Source organism: Mustela putorius, unplaced genomic scaffold (genome assembly GCF_011764305.1).
Source record: "Mustela putorius furo isolate JIRA1106 unplaced genomic scaffold, ASM1176430v1.1 tig00003834_pilon_pilon_pilon, whole genome shotgun sequence".
Lineage (NCBI taxonomy): Eukaryota > Metazoa > Chordata > Mammalia > Carnivora > Mustelidae > Mustela > Mustela putorius.
This window is the reverse complement of record NW_025421987.1, coordinates 46,288,982-46,301,717: the sequence shown is the minus strand read 5'-3', so window position 1 is coordinate 46,301,717 and position 12,736 is coordinate 46,288,982. Positions and strand designations below refer to the sequence as shown.

The 12,736-nt window shown below is 52.5% G+C and overlaps 1 protein-coding gene across 1 annotated transcript in view; it reads right to left on the bottom strand.

The window, feature by feature from the left end:
* The window catches only part of SPSB4 (splA/ryanodine receptor domain and SOCS box containing 4), a 77,623-nt gene extending 66,703 nt beyond the window's left edge, over nt 1–10,920 (bottom strand). Inside the window, exon 1 of the mRNA XM_004780861.3 lies at nt 10,109–10,920. The gene's annotated coding sequence lies outside the window, so the exon portion shown is untranslated. The remainder of the gene's footprint in view (nt 1–10,108) is intronic.
* Nucleotides 10,921–12,736: the final 1,816 nt, after the last annotated feature.

The following is a 12,736-nucleotide window of genomic DNA, read 5'->3' as shown; positions in this document are numbered from 1 at the left end:
AGGGGGTTGGAATCTGCTGCTTTTATAATTCAGTTAAAGGCACCTTGTAGTCTCATTCTAATAGATTGGGAAACTGAGGCGGCAAGAGGCAGCAGCCTGAGCAAAGTGACCCGGCTAAAAGCGGATCTGTTCCCGTCCTGAACCCCAAGTCCACACGACATATGCTCCTCTGTCTTTCTCCATCACTAACGGTAGGTATCTGCACTCACTCTGTGCCAGGTGGCATGACAGCTGCTTCACAGGAACTGGAAGGCATGTGCTCTCTATCCAAAAGAAGAAACAGATGCAGAGAGGTTTCTAGCAAGTGGCAGGACTGAGACAGACCCCAGGGCCATGGTAGGCCAAGCCCATGCTCTCCCACCTTCTCTTCACTGCTAAGGATGAGGCCTGTGCACGAAGGCAGGAGTGATCAGTGCTATGTGGCCTGCACGGGACGTGTCTAAGGGCAACTGCTTTACCTTTGTACACAACCAGGCCAGCTTTGGAGTTGTTGCTGTTGAAAACACCTTTAATGTCTTTGAAAGCAACAGCCAAGCCACATCCCCAGAGGAGACCCAATTGAGTCACTGGGGACCTCAGGGCCTCTGCCCCATCAGTAGCAGGTGTAGATCCCAAAGGCTGGCCACATTGGGGGTGAAGCGAGGCAGACCTCTAACAGGCCTCTAACAGTTCTCGCCCCATGGAAGGGTCCGCCCGGAGTACTCACGTCCACTAGTGGAAAACTTGTGACCATGCAGTGGAACAAAGGGCAGGATTTGAATGCCCAGCTGCCCACTGGGCCCTGGGCCAGAATGTGACCTCTCTGAGACTCACCTAAAAAGTGCTGCTAACTCCGTGCTAACCTTGCCTGCCTTTGCAAGGATGTTTGTAAAGTCTGGAATAGTGCAGGGCCCATTCAGCTCCCTGGTTCAGGAGCTACCCAGAAAATGTGAAGTGATCCTTTAAACTGTGTACGTTCTCTGACATGGCCATTTCCTGAATGCATCCTAAAGAAAAGATCCTGGGTGTACACTAGGATTCTGCTACAGAGCAAAGGGTAAAGTGGTTCAGTGGAGCAAAGAATGGAGGTCAGTGCACATCCTCAACAACAGGGGACTAGGTCTTAGCTTCTAGCCTCGCACCTGGTCTGCAGTGTGGGCTCTCTTCTGCCCTTACCTTCCCTGTACCCAAGTGGGACTCCCTGCCCCTGCAGGCCTCACCCTAGGGAAGTCCCAGCTCCTACAGTCCCCTTTAACTGGTCACTGAATAGCAAATGAGTCAAAGAAGGCCTAAATAATTTGGATTTAGTCCCAATGAAACTGTCAAAGGGCATGGTCAGGATCAGAATCGAGGGACAGAATGGCCAGCTGACTCCAGGGCAGAGCTGGGAGGAAGAAAATTAGTAATAGAACCCCAGATCCTAAACCTGGCCTCCAGGCCCATTTGCAAGTCTTTGTCCAGGTGGGTAGAGTCCTTAGCCTTTCCTTCAAGTCCCTAATCCGGTAGGACAGCTCCACTTTTTCCAGGAAGCCTGCCCTGATCTACAGGCCTCAAGGAACCTGCTGGCCTGGGCAATCTGGTCTGGCTGATCTGCATTTCTTTCTGCCTTGAGGGGTGTTCCTCTGAGCACAAAATCTTTCACCTGAGGCTTCCCTGCTCCCCCCAGCACAGACAGCCACCAGGCTTTAAAGACAGGGTAGAGTATGTGTAGGAGTGTGGGGAGGTAGCACTGAGCTACAGAGGTCTCACCTTCTGTTCTTTTTAGAGGATGTAGTCAGGAGATGGGGACACAGGGCCTAGTTCTGTCACTAACACTGTCCTTTCCTCTGAGCAGCTGTCTCTTGTCAATCTCTAGTCTGCCCCTTTGCTAGATACTGGTGAGCACGCTGCCTCAGTCCTTATTTACGCACTCAACAAACAGAGGGTAGCTGCCACGTGCTGGGCCCTGGGCTGCTGGGAGCAGGGGAGACAGCAGGAGCGCCATCAGACTCAGTGCCTTCAGTCCCTGCCTTTTCTCTTCAGCCTTTAGCCAGAAGGAATGGGTCCCTGTCGCATTTCTCTTCTTGTCTCCACCACAGACCCTGGCACTGGGCCAGGCACAGGGGATCTACAGCAAAGTCCAAATCCCTGCTAGGAATCACACCATCTCTCAACCCCCTAAGAAGAGGGCACACTGCACACTGCTTAAAGGGCCTCTGTTGTCCCATTCCCCCCAAACCACACTTCGTCTCTTAGTCTTTGCTTGGACGGGATGCTTAATGACATTATCTGGCAGGGTCTGCCGCAGGGCTTCCGTGACAGCTGAGCAAGAAAACAAAAATCCAAATTGCCAATTGCCCTTCTGGGGACCCTGGAGGGGTGTTGCAACACAACAGAGAAATGAGGAAACGTGAAATGTTGAGGCTGGCCCGGGAAGAAGCCTCAGCGGTCTGCAAAACGTGATGCTCAAGCTTCAGGGGAGTGGTACCAGAAACCCCATTCTCAGAGGCCCAGCTGGCTGGGCAAACCCAGGCATGGGGTTGGCCGTGGGATCAACGCTGCAGGAATTGGTAATGACTGGGTGAGCTGCCTTCCCCTCAGGATGGCCTCTGGGTTCAGACTCAGGGGTGGGTATGGATTTCGTTTCTTCTTTTAGCCAACAGTAACGCTGCCTCTCTGGGGATCTGAGGCTATAGGAAGGTCTAAAACCAGATCGCTTCCCTCTAGGGAGAGCTCACACCAAAGAGGTCATATCCAGTGACAGGTCTGAATAATGGCAAGGGCCGTAAAAAAAAAAACAGCACAGTCTGATACCATTTGAATTCCTTTAATAGACTCCTATTGCTTTCAAATACATACTATAGCAGTTGTAAAATGCATAGTTAATTGAATCAGACCCCAGCTTACAATCCTTCACAGCAAGATAAAGGGCAGACCCCTAACCCTAACCTCCCCAAATGCTCCCTTGACCGACCCTCCTCCACAAACCCCTTCACTGCATTCCCACCAACCTGCCAGAACTTTCCAACAGGCACACGTAAGCCCACACATCCCTGTCCTACCACGCTGCTGCCTTCGTCCCTCCTCTCTCCCTGCACACTCCCGAGTGCACACATCTGGGTAATTCAGCTTGGGGATCAACACCTCTGGGGAGCCCCCTCCCCAGCTCTCAGAGGACTTGTCTCTTGTGATAAGGCTGCTGGACTTGTCTCCACCAGCCTTATTCCAGGAGAGGCTGTGCATCCCCTTAGCTGCATCCCTCCTGCCCACTGGGAGACAACTTGAGAGTGGGGCTGGGTCTCCTCACTGTAGCCCCAGGACTCCCAAACGGTGCCGGAGCAGAGCAAGTGCTAGGCCAACATCTCCACAACACCCAAGCCTGAGCAAATGAGCCAAAGAAGCCTCCACGGAAGCATGAGCTGGAGGTACGGAGAGCCATGAGCCCAGGCAATCCATTTACCATCATCATTCCTTCGTTTTTTGCCTCCAGACAATGACGCCAATGATACCTACTGGACCCTGGTTCGACTGGGATGTTTTTAAGATTTTCTTAGCTCCGGGGTGCCTGGGTGGCTCAGTGAGTTAAAGCCTCTGCCTTTGGCTCAGGTCATGATCCCAGGGTCCTGGGATTGAGCCCCGCATCGGGCTCTCTGCTCAGTGGGGAGCCTGCTTCCCCTCTCTCTCTGCCTACTTGTGATCTCTGTATGTCAAATAAAATCTAAAAAAAAAAAGATTTTCTTAGCACAAATATTAAGTGGGAGGCTGTTTTATTAAAAGAAGCTCATTCAGCATGAAACTACCAACGACGAATGAACTGAAGAGCCTTCAAGGTGTTGCCCCAAACGCCCATTATCTTTTTCCCTCTCCATGCATGCACGGAGCTCATGCTACAATGGGCTGGGCAAGTCCTTTCTTCCCCAGAGCTCACAAAGAGAGCCATCTGTCCAGTTCCAGGTGGAAACGTCTCACGCCTGCCTTCCTAGAGTGCAAATCAATGAGGCTTCCCCGAGCCTCTCCTTCTTGTGGGGTTTCCATGGGAATCCTCCCACGTGTGACTGAGCCAGAAGCCCCCAAGGCAGAAGCTCAGGCTGTCAGCCAGCAAGGAGAGCCAAGGATAGGAATGAAGAAGTTTGCTGGGCGGAGACCAGGCCAGCGTGCTCTATCTACAAGGTCATTTGAAAGAGACACACCTCCAAGGCAGCAAGGCCAGAGGCCTGGTCACGCTGCAGCTGCCCCTGTGCCCAGAGGAGGTTCCCAGGCACATGTGGCTTGTTCTAGGGGGCAGGTGGCCTCTGTGAGGCCCAGCATGGCTCAGGCTAGAGCAGAGCTGGAGCACGGGTGGGGGAGGGCGCTACACACTGGGACCCTCCTGAAGAACATTCTATGAGAGAAACACAATAATCTTCATGTCCCAGTCCCTCATTTATCTCCCATTTATTCAATATAACTGGTTGTGGGAAAATTCAGGATGCACGAAAGAAAAGCAGATTTATTCATGCCTCGGGCTTGATCCAGGAGATCATGATAGGCACCTGCTGGGATTTCTGAGAGTCCCTCTATGAACCCTGAGGTATCTCTGGGAACATTTTTGAGAGACCAGGGAGTGGACAAGAGAGGAGAAGGGGCTGGTGAGGAAGCGGGAGAAACAGGGAGACCTGGGAGAGAGAGAGAGGAGAAGGAGGGCCAGGTGGGAGGGGGTCCCTGGCCCCAGGAGTGTGTGTTATTAACCTAGCTCCTGGTCTGTGGCTGGGAGGAAGCCATCTCTGTGGCCTGGCTAACTAGAACAACCTCGCCTCCCTCCTGGAGAAGCAGGCCTCCGGGTTCACCATCAATGGCATTTTCCAGCACTAAGCCAGATGGGTGACTTGGGAATTGCTCTGGGCCTCTCCCTCTGTGCATGCATGGAGGTCCAGAGCTTGTGGCAGCTTCCTGTCACCTCCTGGCTCCAGGACATACCTTTACTGCCCCATAAATGGGGCCACCCCTAGGTCACTCCTCTCATTTCTGGCCTCTATAGATTCTTCCAAACTGGATCTCTAGCCCTGCCTTCTCTCCACCACACCAGAACCCTCTTTCTGGAAACCTCTAACCACCATCAGATTGGGTGCTCCTTCAAATAATCTTGTAAAGCCAGCTGGCCTCTTTCTACCACAAGCCTCCCCCAGGGAGTTGGGGAGGGGTGTGCTCACCCCAGATGTCAGAAATCTGGGGGCCCACTGGTGCCTCAGAATCTACATGTCCAGAGCTGAACCTCCGCTTCATCCCTCTCCAGTATACCAAGTTCCTCTCCGCGCCCCCAGTTCTGCCATGGATCCCCCCATTCCTCTGTCTCTCTCACTGAATGCCTTCAGCTCTCTCTTAGCTCAGCTGTCACCTGGATTACTGCAATGGTCTCCTAACAGGGCTCCTTGACTCAGTCTGTGTCCTCTAACAACCCTTCCAAGGTGCCAAGGAGTGAATCTGACCAAGCAACCACCCATCTTCCCAGTCACCAATCCAGGTGGCTTCTCAGGGGGAAGCTGCACCCCATAGCTTGGCAAACAGTGCCCGAGACCTGCTCCTGTTTAGTTCTCCCACACTGCCTCCCAGCACTGCCCAGCTCAGAGTGGCCAGGCCAGACTTCCCCAAGCACTACATCTCGTCCATACCTTGCTGTCCTGGAAGCCTTCCCACTTTCCCTTGCCTGGCTGATTTCTCCCTGCAAGCAGGCTGGGCAGCCTCTGTGCCAGCCCTCCATCTCTCTGCATCTCCGTCCTTGTCTTCTGCACGGCATGCTGCATTGCTTGTTGGCAAAGCCAGCACCAAACTCTCCCCTACCTTCTGCCGGCATCCAGCCAGCACCTGCTACCTCTGGCTAGGTGAGAAACCACCCTTTGGGTTGAAGAAGGGATATCTACTCCACATCTCCTGTACAGCTTGCATTTTTAACAATGAGCATTTTTTCCCCTCATAATAAAAGTACACATGTGAAATGGGAATTGAGTTCTAAACTCAATATGTGAAACAAAAACCACATGCAGTCAACACTGCCCAGAAAGGTCCACAAGGCCCAGGACATCTGATTTGGGTTCGCCATCTTCTTCCCTAACGGGTTCAGTACAGACAAGCGTTTTTCCCACAGCCTCCAGATTTCTTTCTTTTATTTATTTATTTTTAAAGATTTTATTTATTTATTTGACACACAGAGAGAGATCACAAGTAGGCAGAGAGGCAGACAGGGGGCGGGGAGAAGCAGGCTCCCCCCTGAGCAGAGAGCCCAATGCGGGACTTGATCCCAGGACCCTGAGATCATGACCTGAGCCGAAGGCAGAGACTCAACCCACTGAGCCACCCAGGCATCCAGCCTCCGGATTTCTTGAGCTGAGTAGCAGCAGATAAAATAGCTGACTTATTTAAGTACCATATTTTATTTTAAAATGTGTTGATATTTTATGTATTTTTTGCTGTGGATCTTCTTTACCAAATATCTATGGTTATGGTCACATAAGTTAAGTGCAGATATTTATGTACTTTTTTTTTTTTTTAAGATTCTACTTATTTGAGAGAGAGATTTAGATAGTGAGCAGGGGGAGGGGCAGAGAGAGAATCTCAAGCAGACTCCATGCTGAGCGCAGAGCCAAATGTGGGGCTCGATCCTACAACCCAGGAGATCATGACTCGAATTAAAACCAAGAGACAGGGGCCCAATCGACTAAGCCACCGAGGTGCCCCTATGTACTTATTTTTTTAAATGACTGTGAAGCAGAAGCTTCTGATCATTTTACTCCAGGTCCCACCACCCCCCAGATTTTCCGCATTGAATGGCCTGTTCCAGCCAGAGAATTGTCTGAGACCCTTCATTCTTATACCTACAGAGAAGAGACCTTTCATGAGCTTGGCTATGTGACAACAGGCCAGGCAACTCAGGGAGAATTAAGGAGTCCCCATATATTAAGTTAACTGGATGTCTTCACAGAGGGATGAGAAACTCTGTACTGGCGCACGTCTTGCCCATTTCCTGGGAAGACGAATGAAGGAGTCAGTCTTAAGAAAAGGGAAGAGGGCACCTGGGTGGCTCAGTCAGCTAAGAAACTAACTCTTGATTTCTGCTCAGGTCGCGAACTCTGGGTTGTGAGATCAAGTCCCCCTCAGCACTTAGTCTGCTTGAGAGTCTCTCTCTCTCTCTTCTATCCCTGCCCTGCAACACACACACTCACACTCTTTCTCTTTAAAAAGATAGAAAGAAAGAAAAGAGAAGACTAAAAGCAGGGGAACAGCAAATAAATTCCTTCGAGTGTTGCAGCAAAACCAGAAAGGCCAGGAATGGAAGACAATGAGATAAGAAAACAATGACAAAAGGAGAAGGGAGCAGTAACCAGACCTGGAAGACCCTGGGGTGTCTAGAGTTTACTGAAGGACAGCCTTGTGGGGGTTCTAAGATAGAGAGGGCTTTGATTGTTTGATTGATTAATTTTTTTCATGTAGGCTGGTGTTGGAGCCCAGCATGGGGCTTGACCTCACAATCCTGAAATCAAGACCTGACCTAATAACAAGACTCAGAGGGGCGCCTGGGTGGCTCAGTGAGTTAAAGCCTCTGCCTTCGGCTCAGGTCATGATCCCAGGGTCCTGGGATCGAGCCCTGCATCGGGCTCTCTGCTCTGCAGAGAGGGTGCTTCCACCTCTCTCTCTGCCTGCCTCTCTGCCTACTTGTGATCTCTGTCTGTCAAATAAATAAACAAAATCTTTATAAAAAAAAATAACAAGACTCAATGCTTAACCAACTAAGCCACTTAGGTGTCCCAATTCACTTATATTTTTATTTTTTAAATTTTTATTTATATATTTGACAGAGAGAGACACAGTGAGAGAGAGAACACAAGCAGGGGGAATGGGAGAGGAAGCAGGCCTCCTGCTGAGCAAGGCGCCCAATGCTGGTCTCCATCCCAGGACCCCAGTATCATGACCTGAGCTGAAGGCAGACACTTAATGACTGAGCCATCACGGCGTCCCTCACTTATATTTTTTAAAGATGTTTCTGATAAATGCTTATTGATCTTATCTGCTAATCTGATAGGTGGAAGAAAAAAAATGTATCTTATTGTAGTTTTATCTTGCATTCTCCTTACTGAGGGAGGTAGGGCATCTTGTCATATGTTTAAGTATCATTTCGATTTCATTTTGTGTATGTGGACTGTTAATGGTTTTTGTCCAGTTTTGGTGTTTTGTTTATTGACTAGAGAAACCTTTTATATATTAAAGAGAGGAGCCCTTTGTGATAGGAGTGACAATTCTCCTCCCAGTTTGTCCTGTGTCTCTTGACTATTTACGGTGATTTCTTTCCCCTGCAGTTTCTTTTTATATAATTGAATTTATCAATCTTTGAAAGAAAACAGAAATACAAACTGGAGAGATATTTGAGTGAGGTGGCCAGCCAGTTGAATTCTGTTGTTTGCCAAAGGTCGCTGAAATTCCTTTTATTACTACTATTTAAATAAGTTTTAAAAATTGAATCAATCAGAGGGTATGTGGTTTCAGAGGAATATGCCCTTGTGTAAAGCAAGCTTAGATCATCCTGTTGACACTCTGTCTTTCCACAAACTCCATTAATCTGCAGAGCTTTAGAAACAAATGAAGGTTCAGGGGGATGAGGAGGCGTCCCCATTAGACTGCATGACAGAAGCTGCAGGATTTGGTTGGAGGATAGAGGTGAGAAGGTGGGGAAGCAGGGAAAGAGAGACTGAGAGAGATTTAGTGCACTGATCTCTTCCCATGGTGCTGTGACCGGTGGGGAAGAGGGTGGGCAAATCTTGGATTCTCCTTTTAATAGCGTTTCCGTGAGGCTCAGGAATAACATTTCACGTCTTCCGGATTTAGGCTCTTTGGATCGTGGGGAGGGGCAGAAGGTGGGTGGAAGATGGGGGCTCAGATTCCTAGAGAGGAGAGAAGTCCTATCTTTACCCCCGCAACCGCCCCCAGCAGAGGATGTGGCCGACGAGGAGACCGAGCTGGGAGAGATCCGAGTACTGGCCCAAGGTCACACCGAGGGCTGATGGTAGAGGCGGAATTCGAACTCTAGCCTCACTCCAGAGCCCAGAGTTCCCCACCTCTTCGCGGCAGCGGTACAGAAACGCCCTCCTCTCCGTTCTAGTCCTCAATCGTCCACGCTCGGCCCTTAGAGAGGATGGAGCGGCCACTTCTCAGTTTCTCCCACCAGGGAGAGGTCCTGGGCTCAGAGTCCCCTCCTGGCTTGGAGCCCGTGGCGCGTCCTGCGGCGCTACCGGGGCGGACACATTTGCCTCTCTCTAGGCTCTGCCCTCCTCCCTCCTTCCCAGGCCCGACCTCCTATCCCTGCCTGTGACTCGCGGAGGGTGCGACGCCCTCGCTTCCTGAGCATCACTAAGTTTGTCTCCAAGCAAGGCCACAAACTGCCCCGAGCAGCGCTCGGGCCGGGAGACCAGCCTCGCTGCCCCAGCGTCTAGAGAAAGCGGTAACACCAGCCACAACTTCATCACTGCCTGCTGCGTGCCAGGCCCTTGATTTCCACCGCTCCGAATCCCCTCCCCCACCCCACCCCGACGATCACACCCCCAGAATTTATTCCCATTGTATAGACGAGGGAGCTGCTACAGCTCCGGAAAGTTGTGAAACGCTTGGGCTCACACACCTAATAATAATGCTAGCTAGCGTTGGACGGAGTACTTCCTATGTGCCAGGCACAGGTCTGCATACGTTACAAGCATCGCCTCATAGATCCTGCCAATACACTTATAAAACGGGTACCATGATCATCCCCATCCTACGGATGAGGAAACTGAGGTTTGGCGCCTTGCCCAAGGTCATTCCGCGAGTGAATGACGGATCTCGCACCCAAACCCAAGCAGGGCGGCTCGGGTGGCAGTCTTTCATGCTGTCTCCATTACACAGAGAAGCAGTAGGCTTCGAACCTTTGGCACCAGGGGCCAGCCCTAAATGCCCCAAGCCTGCACACAGACCAGCCAGTTGGGACTGCCACAGCTTCCAGAGAGGAATTCCCGGGAACTCGGACAGGACCCATGCCTGGAGCTCCCGTTGTGGTGAGTGCCGGCCCGCACGAGGTCCGCGCTGCCAGATCTCCGCGCCCGGCTCCCGGGTGCCCAAGGACGCCCCTCACTAGAAGCCAGACGATACTCACCATAAAAGAGAGGGCGAGCGCCTTCGGGGAGGAATCGCCGGGCTGGCAGGTCCTGCACTCAGCCAAGAGCTGTCGGTTGCCGCCGCCGCCGCCGCCCACTCAGGGGCGCCCGAGCGACCCCGAAGATGCCGGCTGGCTCCCCAGGGCCAGGGGCGCGTCCTCACCTCTGGTGTCCAACAGCAGCGCCCCCTCTGCCCGGCAGGGTGGCCTGGAGTTGGAGCGTTCTTGGGGAAGTTGGCGCTCGGGCACGGCGGGAGGGCGCGAGAGGTCGGGTGGGCGTAGGGCAGCGCCTTCCTGCACGGATCCCGGGGGCGCGCCAAGGCCCGCGATCTAGCCGTGCCGAAGATCTGCGCGGGACCGAGAGGGCGGCGAGTCCCGAGCTCAGGGCTGACGGGCCGCGCCTCGGCCGCTGGCCCCCGGCGCGCCCCGCGTCTTCCCCCGCGCCCTGGGCGCACGCAGTGGTAGCTGGAGCTGCTGTCCGGGCTCTGGCTGCGGTGCGCTCATCGCCCTCCCCAGGGGCTAGGCGCCTTTGTGCGCGGGGCGCGCCGGCCGCCGCGGCCGGCTCTGGATGCTGCAGCCGCCGCCGCCTCCCCCTCCTCCTCCTCCGCCGCCCGCTCCCCGCCTTCCCGGCCGGCCCGGAGGCTGCAGCTGAAAGCCGATCCGGCTGAGCTCATCCCTGAAGGCCACTAATCCAATAGCCGCGGAAGGCGCGGCCGCCGGGAACGCCCCTTCCCCCACCATCCCGCGCCCCGGCCCGTCCCAGCTCGGGCCGCTGCCGGCGCCGCCACCTTCCCTAGGCCACCAGCTGGCGGGAGAGGGAAGTGGAGCCCGCGCCCCAGTGCCGAGTCGGCGCGGTCGCCATTCACCCGCCCGCTTCCCCGCGCACTCCCTCACTCCCGCACTCATTCATGTGCACGGGTCTTCCCCCATTCATTCAAGCGCGCGGGGAGCTCCGGGGTGGGTGCCCCTGAGAGGGAGGAGACACCCACGGTCACTCGGCAGCTTTGGTGTTTCTTCCCAACGCACGTGGGAAGTAGCAGCCAGGGAAAGAGGATGGTTTAATATTCTCTCCCTTAGACACGTGTCTACATTTTATTTTTAAAGAGCAGGCTTCAACTCATCTTTTAAAATTCCAATTTCGTACTGCACCTGCTTCACCGAGCCTTCCCCGCCCACCCGAGGCGCAGGGAGGTGAGCCTCCCTGCTCTGCGGGCTACTATAGAGCTGAGGGTGGGCTGCTTCTCAGCCAGCCCGAGATAAGGAAGAGGGCGTGGCCAGAGCGGAGGCCCAGAGGGTGCATCCTAGCATCGGTGCTTCCTCGGGGAAATTGAAAGTTCCTGGTCTGAGTGTCCCCCTCTGTGCTCCCGGGGCTGACTTCCATATCCTTCCACAGTCATTTGGTCTGACCCCAGCCCTCTCTGTGCCAGGCACGAAAGAGCCTACATGCAGAGGGCCCGTGTCGTCAAGGTCACACAGGTGAAGACAATTCAAACCCTTGAAGGAAATGTTTTGATGGAGGTTCTGGGGCTCCTTTGCCGGACCAGGAAGGGCAGCCTGGGAACGTTTCCTGGTGAAGGTGGTTACACGAATTAGCTCCTGGAGGCAAGGGGTGGAAGGGAGGGGGGAGGCGGGAGAGTCATCTGGCTAGGTGCCTATCCCAGCCCAAAGCCTATAGCATAACTGGAGTGTACCTAAAGGTGGTAAGATGAAGCTGGCGAGACAGACAGTGGTTAGGCTGCTTGGGGACAGTCCACGTACTTCCCCTGTACTGCCAGAGCTGTCTTCATAAAGTCAGTGTGGAGTCATCTCCCTTCCCTCCCCTCTCTTCAGGGTATCCCATGGCCTGCAGGATACCCACTTCTTAGCTGACTCTGACTCCTGCCCTCTAGTCTCCTTGTTCTGTAGGGTTGCTCTGGGCCAGACCCAGCTGAGACTCTGGGAGCAGCTCCAACAAATCAAGCTCTCTCTCCCTGACACAGGCCTTTGCACACTCTGACCTTTGTTCTTGGTACAGCCTGACCCCAGGTAACTCCAATTCACCCTTCAACTCTCTGCCTATAAGCCTGTCATCTACTCCAGGGAGTCTTCTTGGCACCCACATTTATTTCTGTGTTTATTCACAATATAATGAACACCCATGATCACACCATTCAACCCCAGGCACGTACATCTCCCTATGTGCTCCTCTCCCAGAGCATCTTTTGCCTCTGCTTCACATAAAACCACTATTCTGATTGTTAAGATTTATCATTTCCTTGGAAATGATATATACAGGCACTTGAAAAAAGCTATGTGTGTGTGTGTGTGTATATATATATATATATATATATATAATATATATATTATATTCATATATAATATATATGCCTAAACACTATTATTATTTTGTTTAGTTTTATGTACTTGTGTTTAAACCTTTATTAATGCTATACTGTACCTTGTTTTCTAGGACTTGCTATTTTGACTCAACAAGATTTATCTGCACCAATGCATGCAACTGTAGCTCCTTCCTTTTCATGGCTTATAATAATTCACTGGGAGAACAAACACGATGTTAAAAAAAAATATTCTTGACACTTCTTAAAGACCTTAAGACTTTGTTCTAGGGGGGCTACTACAATGGGGTTT